We start from the raw sequence: 14,397 nt of genomic DNA, 5'->3' as shown, positions 1-14,397 counted from the left end.
AAGGATATTGTTTCCTGGATCATAATTATGTCATATTATTGCTCTCTGTACAGCTTTAAATCAAGCATATCATAAAAACAAGAATAAAAGAACAAGAAGACTTGGTGGTAAAAGGTAGATGTTGTAGCAAGTGACCCAATTTCACAAAACAACAAAAGAACTAGTAACACCTTGATTTTTCTCTACCGGTGAAGATGCTCTGACTCAGTTCAAATGTGTTTGGGGAAAAAAGTACAAACGCATGAAAAACTCAAATTCAAGGACTAATCCAGATTGCAGAACAGTCTACCTGCCCTCAACCCAATAGAGCAAGAAGCAAAGAAAACCATCAAAACCTAAACTCGGAAAGCATCAATTACAATCAAATTTCTTTAGTTTTCCCCCGCACTTATAAAATAAATTCCAAACATAGCAATTAAATTAATTTTATTTTTTACATGGTCTAAGTATTACTTCTATCTCTTTGCCCATGGCAAGACCAATGTCTTACCGCAAATGTACGTATAATGTGTGAAACTTTGTTAAAACTCTGGATTAAAAAAAAAAAACAAGCCCTCAACATAACAACTCTAATCAGAATCTGAACCTCCTGCAGAGGTTGAGGGAAGAGAAGTCAGACACTTACACATCACTGTTAAGTCAATGTTACTTCTAATTATTTGTGACCTTGACAAATGAGTAACAACATATTGCCACGTGTAGGTCTTATCAAACCTGCTTTCAATAGTCTGTTCATGTGAAATGGATGCTATCATGTCCTCAAAAAGTTTGTCTTAAGTGGGTTTAACAGTGTCCCTGCCACTTTCCTACTGTATTACTGTGTTACAGTAACTGGCACGTTCAAGTCCTTTTTCATGATGCAAAGGTGGCTTAACTTGGGTTCAAATCCTATGAATCTCAAGTTAATAGGGTATCCACATTACAAAGTTTTAACACTTATTTGTTAAAGGACACTTATTTAATTCGGACCAATATTCCACTTCTAAACACCTTTACTCACTCATTCCTTGGTCTCAGCAGCAGCACGCCATATGGGTAGTTACTCATGGAGGCAGAAGGAGGGGGAAGAAGGAGGTGTCTCTGTGAGCTGTTTTGTTTCATTTTCTCTTTTAACAAAAAAGCCCCAAGGCTATAGTACAATCAGCCCATAAGCACCGCCCCCCCCCCCACCATCAACAAGGCCAAGGAGCATGACCACCCTTCTTTCCCTCCTGTCCACGAACACCTCTCACAGTTGTTTTTGTGACTTCGTTTCCTCTTCACGGATACCCTTGATTTGGAGAGGAGGGGATGAAGAGAGGAAGATGAGCAAAGCAAAGGAGATGAGTGAAAGGACCAGAATCCAGAGGCTCCTGCTTCCCAAACCCTCACAGCTTCTCAGTGATGCTTTTAAATTTAGATGCAGTGAGACTTAAACATGAAAGGAATGATTAATGGCGTGATTTTAAGTGCCCCCACTGATTACATGGAGATTCACCAAGAAGAAAACAACTCATAAATAGCTTTGTAAAAGAGAAATGGGCCATGCAGACAACTCACCCAAATATTTCTGTAAACTTGAGGAACGAATGTCAAATTAAGTAAATGTTCAATAGATGTCAACTGTAGCTATACCAGTGAGCTTTAAATAAGACAAACTTACGATATAGTATAGCTCTACATTTACATGCTGTTTATAATACCTTCTAATACCTTCTACCTTGCCCCTATGATTAATATCTACAATTTACTTATACCCACTTTTCAGGATTTTTTTTTAAAAAGAGGGAGAGGAAAACCACCACCGCCAGAGCTGGTGGCTAAGTTCCAGTCTTGGTTCTGTCATTAACTTTCTGTGCAGCCTGAGCACAAGCCACTTAACTTCTCTTGGGATCTGTTTTTTACTTGAAAATGAACAGACGGGGCTCAGAATAAAAGCATGAATGACCATAGCAACATTCTTGTATTTTACAGATTAGGAAATGGAGGCCCAGAGTCACCAAGCTTACGCAAGTAGCCTGAAGGCTACAACTCCGTTTTTTCAAATTGATTTAATGACAAAACTATTTGTCAGAACAATTTGGCATGAAAGGCTCATATATAAACCCTTAAGTGTAGAATTACTCTAGGTGAAGCTAGGTTTGGTGGCTTGGCAAGCCCGGTCTTCCCAGCCCTACTCCCCAGAGCCCTGAAGAGTAGGGGTCTAGAGAAGAATAGTTTATAGACCACTGGACTAGACAAGCGCTTCCAGATTTCCTCTGTTGCTAAAATTCTGTTTCCAGGAGCACAAGTTTACAATTTTATAATTTTATATATTCATATCAGTTTGCTGTTGATTCTTTGATTTTAGTATTACTGATGATGTGAATTGTATTTGATGAATTATAATGCTTTTCCTTAAGGACAAAATAGTCCCCTGCATGAAGACGCAGTTTCTAGAAGTATATTAATACAAAAAGCAAAGGTCTTCATCTTGGTTCATGGCTTGTAGTTTTTGGTACTGTGCCAATTAAAACAACAACAGATATTTATGAAACCCCACTCTGTGAGGCACTGTGCTAGATGTCCTGGGGGTACAAAGCTGAGCAGGCTGTAAGAAAGAGTTTATGATCCAATGGGGAAAGATGTGGATACAACCGGCAAGGCATAAGAGGGTAAACGTTATGATAAAGGGAAAAAGAAAATGTATGGAAATAAAGGAACAGTAGCCTTGAATTGTAACTTGACGTTTTTGAGAAGGATTCACAGAGGAGGGAGCATTTAGCGAGATCTTAAAGAGACGAACTGAAATTCTGATAATTGGAGAAGCACAAAAAAACCTAAATAATTCAAGAAAACAGGGTGAGCAAAGGTTTGAGGAATGTGTGCCGGGCAGCCTACTCAGGAGGTTGTTTTAGAAGATGAAGAAAACTAGGTCAGAATTCAATTCAATCTTCAAGGTGTGGGATCTAGATAAACATTTATGAGATTTGGACTTTATAGACAAAGGTAGAGCCAACTGAGATTTCTGAGCTGGTAAGTCACATGACTTGATTTCTATTTTAGCAAGGTCTCTCCTCTGCGGTAGGCAGGGAACAGGTGCATTAAAGGCTGGAGGATGGAAGGGTACCTGGGTGGCTCAGTCTTTAAGCGTCTGCCTTCGGCTCAAGTCATGATCTCAGGGTCCTGGGATCGAGCCCCGCACTGGGCTTCCCGCTCGTCGGGAAGCCTGCTTCTCCCTCTCCCACTCCCCCTGCTTGTGTTCCCTCTTTCGCTGTCTCTGTCAAATAAATAAAATCTTAAAAAAAAAAAAAAAAAAGGCTGGAGAATGGAAGAGCGAAGACTGCTGGAGGCAGGGACCAGGGGGCCATTTCACGGCAATATCCTTCCCGTGCTTTCTCCTCTCAGTTCACTCTTTAAAAAAACTGGCATCCCTAATACCTTCTGCCCTTTGTCCTTTCCATTCTTTATATTCTTCTGTTCCCATGCATTTAACCAGTGTGTTTAGGCTAATGACTTCCAAATCAATACCATGAAACCAGATCTCAAGTTGTCTTCAAAATGATTCGGCAATCGCCACTTTTCAGGACGTTTCGTAAACATAATTTTCTTTCTGAAAACACACTTAGTTTCATCAAAACTACCTAGCAAGTCTGAGTTTTCAGCAAATCTCTCCTGAGTTCCCTGGATGCCTGCAAGATATCTGCCAACTTTGCGAGTCTCAAACCGAAGTGTTTCTCATACTCTTACACGCCGAGATGCTCAAATCAGCAACCCAGATTTCTCCTTTACTTTCAGATGGATTTAGTCACCATGCCCTAGTGTCTCATTGTGTTGGGCTCGGATTATTGCAAGAGCTTCTCCCGCTTAGTTCCTTCAGTACTGCTTTTTTCCAGTTTTTTTTTTCCAGAGCTTCTAGAGTGAGCTTTTTTGGTTTGTTTTTTAGAGACAGCTAGTGAGGGGGGTGGGCAAAGGGACAGGGAGAGAGACAGAGAATGCTAAGCAGGCTCTATACCCAGCACGGAGCCCGACGTGGGGCTCGATCTCATGACCCTGAGATCATGACCTGAGTCAAAACCAAGAGTCAGACGCTTAACAGACTGAGCCACCCAGGTGCCCCTAGAGTGAGCTTTTCAAACAACCCATTTGATCATGCTATCTTCCATGCTTTAAATCTGTCGGTGGCTCCCTACGACCTCCAGGATAAAACCCAGATTCTTAACATGCCATACAGGGACCTTCTTAATCCTGTCCACTTGTTCAGGTTCAGCAGTTTGTTTTTGACTTTGCATTCCAAGCGCCAGCTATGATGAAATATTTGTGGTGGCCCCCATACATCATGCCTTAGCATAGATTCAGTCTGCCAGGAATGCCCTTCCTCTCGTTAAACTCAATTTAGAAATCGACATTCTTCTGGAAAGCTCTCCTGACCTCACAAAGCTTAGGTCAGCACCCATTTCTATTTGTTCTTGATCTCGTGTGGAAATCTGTCATTCTCCTGTGCAGAACCCCCTGATGTTTGACTATCTGCCAGTTCTTTCAAGAGAGAACTCCCTGAAGACGAAGGCAGATGATGGGCATATTAGACCAGAGGTTCCAGAATGATCTCTACAGAAAAATTTCCGGGAGGCAAGTAGAAAGATACCCGGGGGATTCAGGACAGGAGCCAGGGTTACAGATGTAGGATTTGATACATATGAAATACCAAACTATTATCTGAAACTATGGGGGTAGAGGGATAATCTAGAAAAAAATACATTAGAGAAAAATACAAAACAACAACAGAAAAGGTGCAGCACCGTGTATGCTGGAGAAGGCTTGTATTACGGTGGCAGGCTGAACCAGAGAAGGAGGGAGGAGCCCTAAGTGCCGTGTTCTGAAAGGGAAGAGAGAAACAGCGGAGAGATGGTGGTGTTAATGACGCAGAACGGTGGGGGTATGCAGTATTTCTTTACATGGTCTGTTAACTGCTGGGTTTGGTCCTTCCCTCCACTCTGCACTTCATCCCTTGTCCCTTCTCCCTGGGACCAGCTGGCTTTTCAATTTTTCTGATGAGCATTTCTGGCCACTTTAGGGCTTTTGCACCTGCGGTTGCTAGTGCCTCAAATGTATCCTCCTCATAACAACTAACCATCTTCTCACCACATGGCCTCATAGTCTCCCTTCACTGTCCTCTCATTGCTTCTGTGCTTCTTTTTTTGAGTCACTAATTACAATGGCTTTCACTCATTAGATGGTAACTTCTATAAGTGGAGGGGCTGTTTGTTTAATTTGCCATTCTACCATCCAGACAACATTCCATCCCAGTGCCTGGGAAAACGGCAGGCATTCTGTATGCATGTGTGAAATGAATAAACAATGAAGATGCCCAAGGAGTGGAAGAATGAGGACGGCCATCCCTGATGGGGGGAGAGCTAGAAGGATGTGGGAGGGGAAAATGACCAAAACTACAAGTGGAGGGGTCAGCTATAGAAAGAAAGGTGCTTCTTTCTGTGAGATCTGAAAGCGCCTGGAGAAGGAAGGTGAAATTAACAGAAATACAGAGAAAGGAGAGACGAGAAGTAGAGAAAATTCACGTTGGATAACTTCTCTTCATTCAGGAAGAAGAGACAAAGTCAACTTGGAGTAAGAGGTTAGGGACCGGAGGAACGAGGACAGAACTGTGACTGAGCACTGTCAAGAACAGGGTAGGGAGTCAGTCAGGGCAAACAAAAAAAGACGATCGAGACCATGGGCCTCATTGAGGCTGGGAATCCATCACAAATACGACACAGAGACACTTATGTGAGTTACGTGACTTTCTCTGGTAGTGATAAAATTCCAGAGGCTAAGTACAAAAAGTGGGCAACTAGTTTGCCCCCACCGGCCTGGGGGCTGGTAAGAGAAGTAGGCTCAGTCACACGCTCCAAATACTACACGTGTCTGGCATCAAACTGGTAAATAATTGCTGCTTCTATGCATTTATTTCCTGGTGGCCCCAGTGATCTGATTCAGGGAGAATGAAAAATGATTGCAGAGAACCAGGAAGGCAGGAAGCATCAGAATGCCACCCCCATCTCTCTCTAATTCCTGCAGACTACAGAATCATTTGGGACATCCACTTCCTCTTCTGGGACGGAACTGTTCCCTAGAGATGGGAGATTAAGGAAGGAACCTGGAGAGACTGACGGAGACCTAACGCAGCCCTCTGTGCACTGCTGAACATCCGCTGCGTGCAGCACCAGCGCGGGGGACTCCGGTGAGGGGGGGCGGGCTGACTCGGAAGACTCAGAATGATCTCAGCACAGCTGATCCTATTTGTGTACCGGATCCTTCCGTCGCTCAATAAACATTCACTGGATATCTGCCCTGCGCTAGATGCTGGGAATTCAATTCTGAACATGACACAGTCCCTGCCTTCAAGGAACTTTTAGCCCTTTTATTTCCATCCAGAGAGGAAGAAAGAAATAGAAGAGAGCAGACACATGAGCCATGCTAGAAGTAGCAGGTTGTATTTTTTCCTCTTAAACCAACTCCCTTTGCCTGCACTTCTCCTTCTTCATCTTTATTATAAAGACTTAATAGGTTTTCTGAAACAGCTATGTACTTTTAGTAAAGTTTCAAAATGCAACTGATCCTCATTATTTGTGGATTGCCTGTTGGCAAATTCGCCTCCTCACTACAGCTCGTTTGTAACCCCCGATCAATACCTGCCATACTTTTTACAGCCACCGGAACACACGCACACATACAGAGTGCTGAAAATTTGAGCTGCCCGATGCACACAATCCCAGTTGAGGTTGGAACACTAGGAACTTCTAATGCTTTTGCATGTTTCATATAATTTCAGCTTTCATACTATAAATAAGTATCTTTTCTGTGGCCTATTTACTGCTACGTTTTTCACATTTTTGTGTTTTGTTGATTCTGTGGTTTAAAATGATCCCTAAACAATGTGCTGAAGTGTTGTCTAGTGTGACTAAATGCAAGAAAGCTGATGTGCCTTAGATGAAATACATGTGTCAACTGAGCTTTGTTCAGGCACAAATTCTAGTACTGCTGGATAGGAGTTCAACTTCAATGAATCAACAATATATATTACATAAAGTGTCTTTATACTTTATACCAGCTAATGAAAATGTTGTGACCAGAGGTTCACAGGAACCTAATCCTGTATTTTCCCTAGGAGCACTGGTTCAATATTCACTAATTCAATGTTCATGGTGAATTCAGAGAACATAACTACAATGAACAATGAGAATCCACTCTATGTTTTTCAGCATGTGTATCCACCAAATTACGATTTTACTGTTCTTCATTGCTACCTTCTCTTATTCCTGACACACCTATGAAGTTTTTGGGAGCTCTGTCTCAATCAAATCATAATCATTTATTGAGAATATTCTACATGTAGAGTACTAAGGTGGGGGGCTTTGGAGGGATTAGGGCTCCTGGGAAGTTGATTCCCACTGGTTTCACACAGCTAGCTGTGGGCAATGCTTTAGAAGTTGCTGTGGAGTCAGGTCAACTCGGAGTTTATAACCAGAGATTAAGGGATCTGAAGTAGATACGTTATTCCTCCAATGAGACTGGAAGAGCATTCTCTAGCAAAATTCCATAACTCTTGTGTCTACCAAGGAGGCTTTCAGAAATACATTTAGGGTAGGATCTGGCACCAGGACTTTTACACAAGTGGCCAAGGTGATTCTGTGGCCTAGCAGTTCAAGAACTCTTAATCTGGCATATATTGAATTGGTGATTTGTTGAGGTAGGAGAGGTAAGGACTAATCTTTGATTTGGGTCAGTCTGAAGCTGACTTAGTGAGTATAGCTTAGTAGTCAATAAGCATGGATTGTTGTGATCTCCTCCCTTTCTTGCTTTCTTCCCTTCTTCTGGTTTGAATCTCGATTCTTACTGGACCGACCCATCAAGGATTTCAATTTCCCTTCTGATAAACAATACTAAATAGACACAGTGAGGCTGTGTCTCATGATTTAGCAAGGGCAAATGTATGTACAAATAGCTTGGCACTAAGGTAGGTGATAAATGTAGTAAGAGACAAACAATATGCCATGAGATTATGGGGGAAAAAGATTTCTCTGACCAAGTGGAGGTTCTGGCCAGTCTGTCTGCAGTCTAAATGAATGATTCCTTATTCCTCATCATTTCAATATGCATACATATGCATATATATCCGTATTAAACAAAATTGTTCAGTGATGTCGCTTTTAACTTTGCTCTTTACATCTTTTTAATAGGTTTATATCCACTACATGTACCTGAGCACAAACCACACTTTTGTTCTAACAATATTTATAATGTAAACTTTATTAGCTATACTAGACTGAATAACTATACATGGTATTTGTGGTAATTACAAAAGTTGTGATGAAAAATGTGCCCCCCCCATAAGACTGCTCATATGGGAAAATTCTATTTGAAATGTAATTTAGGCTTATACCTGTCAGTGAGTTTAAGGATAGGGTAATATTTGGCCTCATGATCTTGGCCTAGGCATGTTTTTCTACAGTAATCTTGGGAATGCTGCTGCTTTCCAGTCAGTGACTCTGCAAGATGGTATCACATGGGCAGAGAAGATTTTCTTACAAAGGAGATGTCAACCTCTGGAGGTCTATCAAGCATTCTATATTTTCTTTGTGTAAGACACAGCAGTGTATAACAGAGGTCACTACTTCAACATACCCACAGTGATGGGGAAGCATAAATAGGAGTAAAAAGAAAGAAAAGGCTCATTAAGCACAAAAAAGTTTTGTAGAAGAGTGATAAAAGCACGTCTGTTTCAATGTATTGTATTGTATGCAGGGTTTGTGTGGATAAGAGAGACTTAAATAAAAAAAAAAAGGTTCTTTCCTTTGTGTGCCAACTGAAGGAGACCCGTGTTAAAATCAGAGAGCATTATGGCATTATTGGGACAGCTAAGTAATGACAAGAACATTAGCATACAGTGAATTTCTTTTTTTTTTTTTTTTAAAGATTTTTTAAATTTATTTATTTGACAGAGAGAGAGATAGCGAGAGAGGGAACACAAGCCGGGGGAGTGGGAGAGGGAGAAGCAGGCTTCCTGCGGAGCAGGGAGCCCGATGCGGGCCTCGATCCCAGGACGCCGGGATCATGACCTGAGCCGAAGGCAGACGCTTAACAACTGAGCCACCCAGGCGCCCTACAGTGAATTTCTAAGGCAAAGGAAATAAATGGTAGTCAAGAGCTATCTACATGTAAGTGAGAGACATTTTATATATACTCTTCATGTTGACTCTCATGTGGCTGGATACATTTTCATGTGAAGCTATTGTTTTTAAGTAGGATAGTCTATAACCCCAGCATCACTACTTATATATTTGCCAGAAATGGAAAAATGAAGGCAAATTTCAGTAACAGGACCTTAAAACAGGACCTTCAGAAAAAAGGACACGCTGATAGTTGAGTCAGAAGACAGGGCGACTGATAATAATCAATTCTGCCACTATCTAAAGGACAATTTACAACTAGGAATGACTGGTGGGAAGTTCTCCCAACAATAGCTTTTTTTTTTTTTAAAGATTTTATTTATTTTTTTATTTATTTGACAGAGAGAGACAGTGAGAGAGGGAATACAAGCAGGCAGAGTGGGAGAGGGAGAAGCAGGCTCCCCGCTGAGCAGAGAGCCCGATGCGGGGCTCGATCCCAGGACCCTGGGATCATGACCTGAGCCGAAGGCAGACGCTTAACGACTGAGCCACCCAGGCACCCCCTCCCAACAATATCTTATATATTTTAGATCTGTGACAGATTAGAGGGATGTTGCTGACATTTAGATCAACCTTTGAAAATATCATCAGGAAGAACAAACACCGTATTATTCTATCAAACAACCCTCAAAGTCACAGTAAGAGAGAGTAAGGGGCCAAGTGGAACATTGGTTTGACCCAGTACAATATCACTTATTTCATACTTTCTATGTGTACTCAGATACAGTGGAGGTGAGGCTGCGGGGGGATTCTCTCCTAAGCCCCTTTACTCTGGAACTGGCAGTTATCTAGGTCGTGGCCTAGTCAGGCTAGGTAAACTGAGAAGACAAGTTGTAAGTGTGGTGTCACCCTGCTGAAGGTCAGAGGGTCCTGGAGACATGGAGGGAAACTGCCCCAAATAGCAAGCAACATAGCTGCTGAGGGGAAGAGACAGAGCTGGGGTTGAGGTACACATGTCAAATACACTGGCTGAGGCAAAGGAGAATGAGTAGAGAAAGGTCAAGACTGTATGGTTTCCTTTCAGGGTAAGAGAGATTCTGGAGGCTTTTGGAGTTTCTCCGTGTAGAACATTTAGGAACATTACTGTTGGGAGCAGAGTCTCTGGGTGTGAGGTGACTCATACTTGCTTTGCTGTCACATCATCGGGGTCCACTTACTTTCTCTGCAGAACATGTTCTCTCTCTAACAGAAAATTTTTAAATGTAAATAATGGTTTTTGAAATTAATATTTTTTCTCAAAATATTTACAAGTTATTGAAACAAATTATAAATAAAAATATATATCAATATTGTTGCATTGAGATTCTTCATAGGACACAAATTAGAACTTTGGTTTTAAATTTACTGTAAGTTAAGATTTTGGTTTAGTTCTCTTCAGATGAGGAAGAAAACTTCAAACATTCCTGAAATTTTAAAAGAAATCCAAACAAGTTAACTTTTATCTACCTAATATAATAAATTAGAGACAAATCACCTGTATTTTCTTTGATAAACAGAATTACTAAAGTTAAAAAAAAGACATAAATTTTTGTCTATTTGATAGTAGACATAATAAAATAGATTTTTTTTTTTTTAAATCCAACAACCTGTTTATAATCAGTAGTGGTTATTTTTGGTATGTTTGGTATTTTGGTATGTTTGGTAAAGGGGCTTATGAGAGATCTCTGTAGCCTCACCTCCACTGTATCTGAGTATACATGAAAAGTATTTTTTTATGTAGACTATCAAATAGACAAAAGACAAAAAATCTTTTTTGGGGGGGGTGCAAAAAGTTGGTTTTCTTAAAGCATGGGGACAGGACCCGTGGGCAGATAAACGTGCCGCTATAGCAGTATTATGCTTTAGCAATAGGAAGGAGGCAATAAAGTTATGATTTTATTTTCAATGATTTAGTGTACATTAACTGACTTTTGGATATTTGGAAAATCTGCTTCAACATACCAAAAATAACCACTATTTATTATAAATAGGTTGTTGGATTTAACATAATAAAATCATCTTGTTTCTGTGGTTAAAAATAATTCAGATGCACTCCTGGTAGAAGGACAAGTACATGGAAATTTTTTTTTCTGTATGAAGCAATTTTTGCAAATAGTGACATAGAGCACAATTAATCCAGGCTTAGTGAATTGTCTAACTCCTTTTGGGATGAAGAAGGTAAATGAAAATTAGATATTCTGTAGGTGAAGACAGACATACGTACCTTGAAGCCAACTTACTTACTTCCTCCTACTGTTTTTCTGAGAGGTTGACAGAATTACCAATACAAAATTCTGTGTGCGTTGTATGGGTTGGCCGGAAGGGGACCTACCATGGAGGTAAGTGATGCTCCTGGGTTTTCGGTTTTGCTTTGGACTAGACAAGAAAAAAGCTTTTCCTGCATAGAACTGGGGTCTGCACTTTGGTTTAGGGGTCAGCTCTTTTGAATAAGCCCTGCCTATTCTCACTGATTCTAGATGTTAAATAAAATACTGAAAATAATTAAAACACTCTTCTCCTCATGGAAGGAGCTGAGCTATAATGGATATTTTTAGTTATCTTGAAATAGCAAAACTAATAAATATTGTTCTTTAAATGAGTTTTTAAGAGAAAAACAAACAAAAGCATCACAGAAATGTCTCCACACTCACAGAAATAATCTAACATTCCTATGCATAATTATTACTCTATGTCTGGCATTTACATGAAAATATACTTAGTTGATTCAGTGTTGAAACCTTTGTAGAGTAGAAGGTAACTTTTCTGCTCTGGATTTCATTTTTAGGAAAAAAAAAAACAAGCATTTTCAGAAATCCAAAAACACTGGGCATTTTAGGAATTAAAAAAAAAGAAAATTAGTCATTTCAGTACCTTGAAACTTAAAAAAAAATCTGTGCTAATAAGATATCCAGGATATACTGGTGGAAGAAAAAATTAGAATATTAAGTATGATCCTAGTTTCACTGAAAAAAAAAAAACCAGACATGAATAAAGACATGTGTGCTCATATGTAGAAAACATTTTTAACAGGACATGGAAGAAACTATTAGAATGAACACAAATATTAGCCCGACAGAGGGGTTTTATTTTTTATTTACACTATTCTTTATTGGTTAAATTTTTAAAACTATGAGCATATATATATATATATAGTTGTGTGTATATATATATACAACTTAAAATTATTAAACATTTTTTTAAAACAGGAATTTTAACAACTTTCCTCCCCAAATAAATGGATGACATAGGTTCATGCTTAGGCTGGCAAAAATAAAAAGCTGAAGAAAACAAGGTCCAAAATACGAACACAAATAAACCAAGGCTGTCAGCACTATTTTTTTTCCAAAGTTTCTCAGTTTTTTTTCCCTCCCTGATAGCACCAATGTTCTTCCTTCTATTAGATGCAAATTTAGAGCAGCTCATGATAAAAACGTTCTGGAGTGAGCCTGAGGAAAACATTCTCCTCTCACTCCCCTGCGGTACAGGTAATCGCTGCTGTGTCTGGGGGCGCTCTGGCCTATCATGGAGAGTTGCCGCCGCCTCAAGCCCTGTGCCCGCCTCCTGCCCTGGGAGAGCCCGATGCTGCCATCACCCACTGACACTGCAGGGAACGCCATGAAAAGCTGGAAGGTACCTGGCGCGAGCAGCAACAGGACAGGTGTGTTCCGCTTGGAAGGACTTACAGGATTCAGCAGCTGCCAAGCTTTTAAAAGGTATAATTTTACTTCTTATTCTATAGTTTGAATAGAGATAATTTAAAGAAAGAAAACTATTGGGGTTTCTTTTTTTCCTTAAAAAGTATACAGAATACAAATCTAAAAACGTGCACATGGAGATGGGTACCATGAGGCAGACGTAACAGGAATGTGAAAGTCAACGCGACACAAACCGTGGCTGGCTGTGCAGGGAGCAGTTGTCTGTGCTGCTGACTAGTGCGGGGGACAAATGGGCACTGGCCTGACAACACGAAGGCCCAGCTCCTAACTAGGAGTCATTCTGAACAAAACTCTTACAACTTTTCTGGATCTTGAATTCCTTGTCTGTAAAATGAAGGAACTGACTAGCATCACTGTGGATGATCTCTTCCTTCCAGGTCACCAATTCTGTAACTCTAAGAACACAGGACCTTCCCCTCCCCAAGTCTAGACACTTATCATAAAAGACTACTTTTCATGTTCTTCTTTTTAAACATATCTTATATAGGATAATAAATATAAAACTTGCTCTTGAAATTAAACATCTGATAGAATTTGTGGCAGGATCTTGATAAAATCAAACCATATATATCCTGATAAAGGAACTCAACTGAAGAAATGCAACTATGCCAGGTGCTAAGGAAGCCCAGTGACACATTTCTCAAGGGCTGGCTGTTGGCATCATGACTCAGAGTGTACCCAAGGCCTTTTGATTACCTGGGACAACATTACTGTTTCTTCTTTTTACATAAGCAGGGATCATTCTTGATACTTTCCCACAGAACGAAGTCAAATATTATCTAACTATACACCGGTACATCCATCCCTAAGAGGAAAACCACGTAGGATTCTATTCTAACACATGGATTCAGACCAAGCAGATCAAATCATACTCTTCAACAAAAGAAATCCATGCATCTTAAACTCTAAAGGCCATTTGAGTTCCCCCTCAACCATGCGAACTTTACTACTTCCTTGCCCACATGGAGTCCTATTCTCCGCAACTTCCTTGCTTTACCTATTTTAAGTTTTAAAATGCTTTATGTTGCATGTCTGCAAGTTCCTTGAGATCTATTTAGAATTAGTGAGGGCAGCAGTAGGATTAGCCTGAAACAGACCTTGAGGGTCAAGATGGATATTTGAAGAATTGGTTCACTGGGATATAAATATAAAGGTATACTTTCAGTATGGAGATCAGTCTGTGAGAGGAAAAAGCACATAACATTAAAAAACCAACTACGACTATGATGCAGTGAGTTCTTCTAAGTGGAGGAGGGATGGCAGAGGCAGTGAGAACTGGGGACTCTGAGAAGCAGGTAAGAGGTCTCTATTCATAGGAACACAGGCACATCAGGAAGAGGAAGGACAGTACCAACTTCCCAAGCAGCCAGTAAGATACTGACCCAAGTTCCTTCTATCTCCTCCTCCAGCTGAGGCAGAAGTAGTTCAAGCCTACTGCACACAGACATGGGGGTTGAGTAACCCCGATTTCAAAGGTCAGCACGATATGGAGTCAGGGATACCTGTAAATCACTGTA

The 14,397-nt window shown here is 40.4% G+C and overlaps 1 protein-coding gene across 13 annotated transcripts in view; it reads right to left on the bottom strand.

Annotated features, from left to right (window-relative positions):
• The window catches only part of AHI1 (Abelson helper integration site 1), a 255,463-nt gene that overhangs the window by 58,554 nt on the left and 182,512 nt on the right, over positions 1–14,397 (bottom strand). For 3 of the 13 annotated variants that reach the window (XR_013441091.1, XR_013441092.1, XR_013441094.1), the window contains one exon: positions 1,001–12,867. The exons of the other annotated variants lie outside the window; for them this stretch is intronic. The gene's annotated coding sequence lies outside the window, so the exon portion shown is untranslated. The remainder of the gene's footprint in view (positions 1–1,000; positions 12,868–14,397) is intronic. 13 annotated transcript variants of the gene reach the window in all.

Source organism: Halichoerus grypus, chromosome 9 (genome assembly GCF_964656455.1).
Source record: "Halichoerus grypus chromosome 9, mHalGry1.hap1.1, whole genome shotgun sequence".
NCBI classification, from domain to species: domain Eukaryota; kingdom Metazoa; phylum Chordata; class Mammalia; order Carnivora; family Phocidae; genus Halichoerus; species Halichoerus grypus.
The sequence above is the reverse complement of the archived record's forward strand: the minus strand, read 5'-3'. Positions and strand labels throughout refer to the sequence as shown.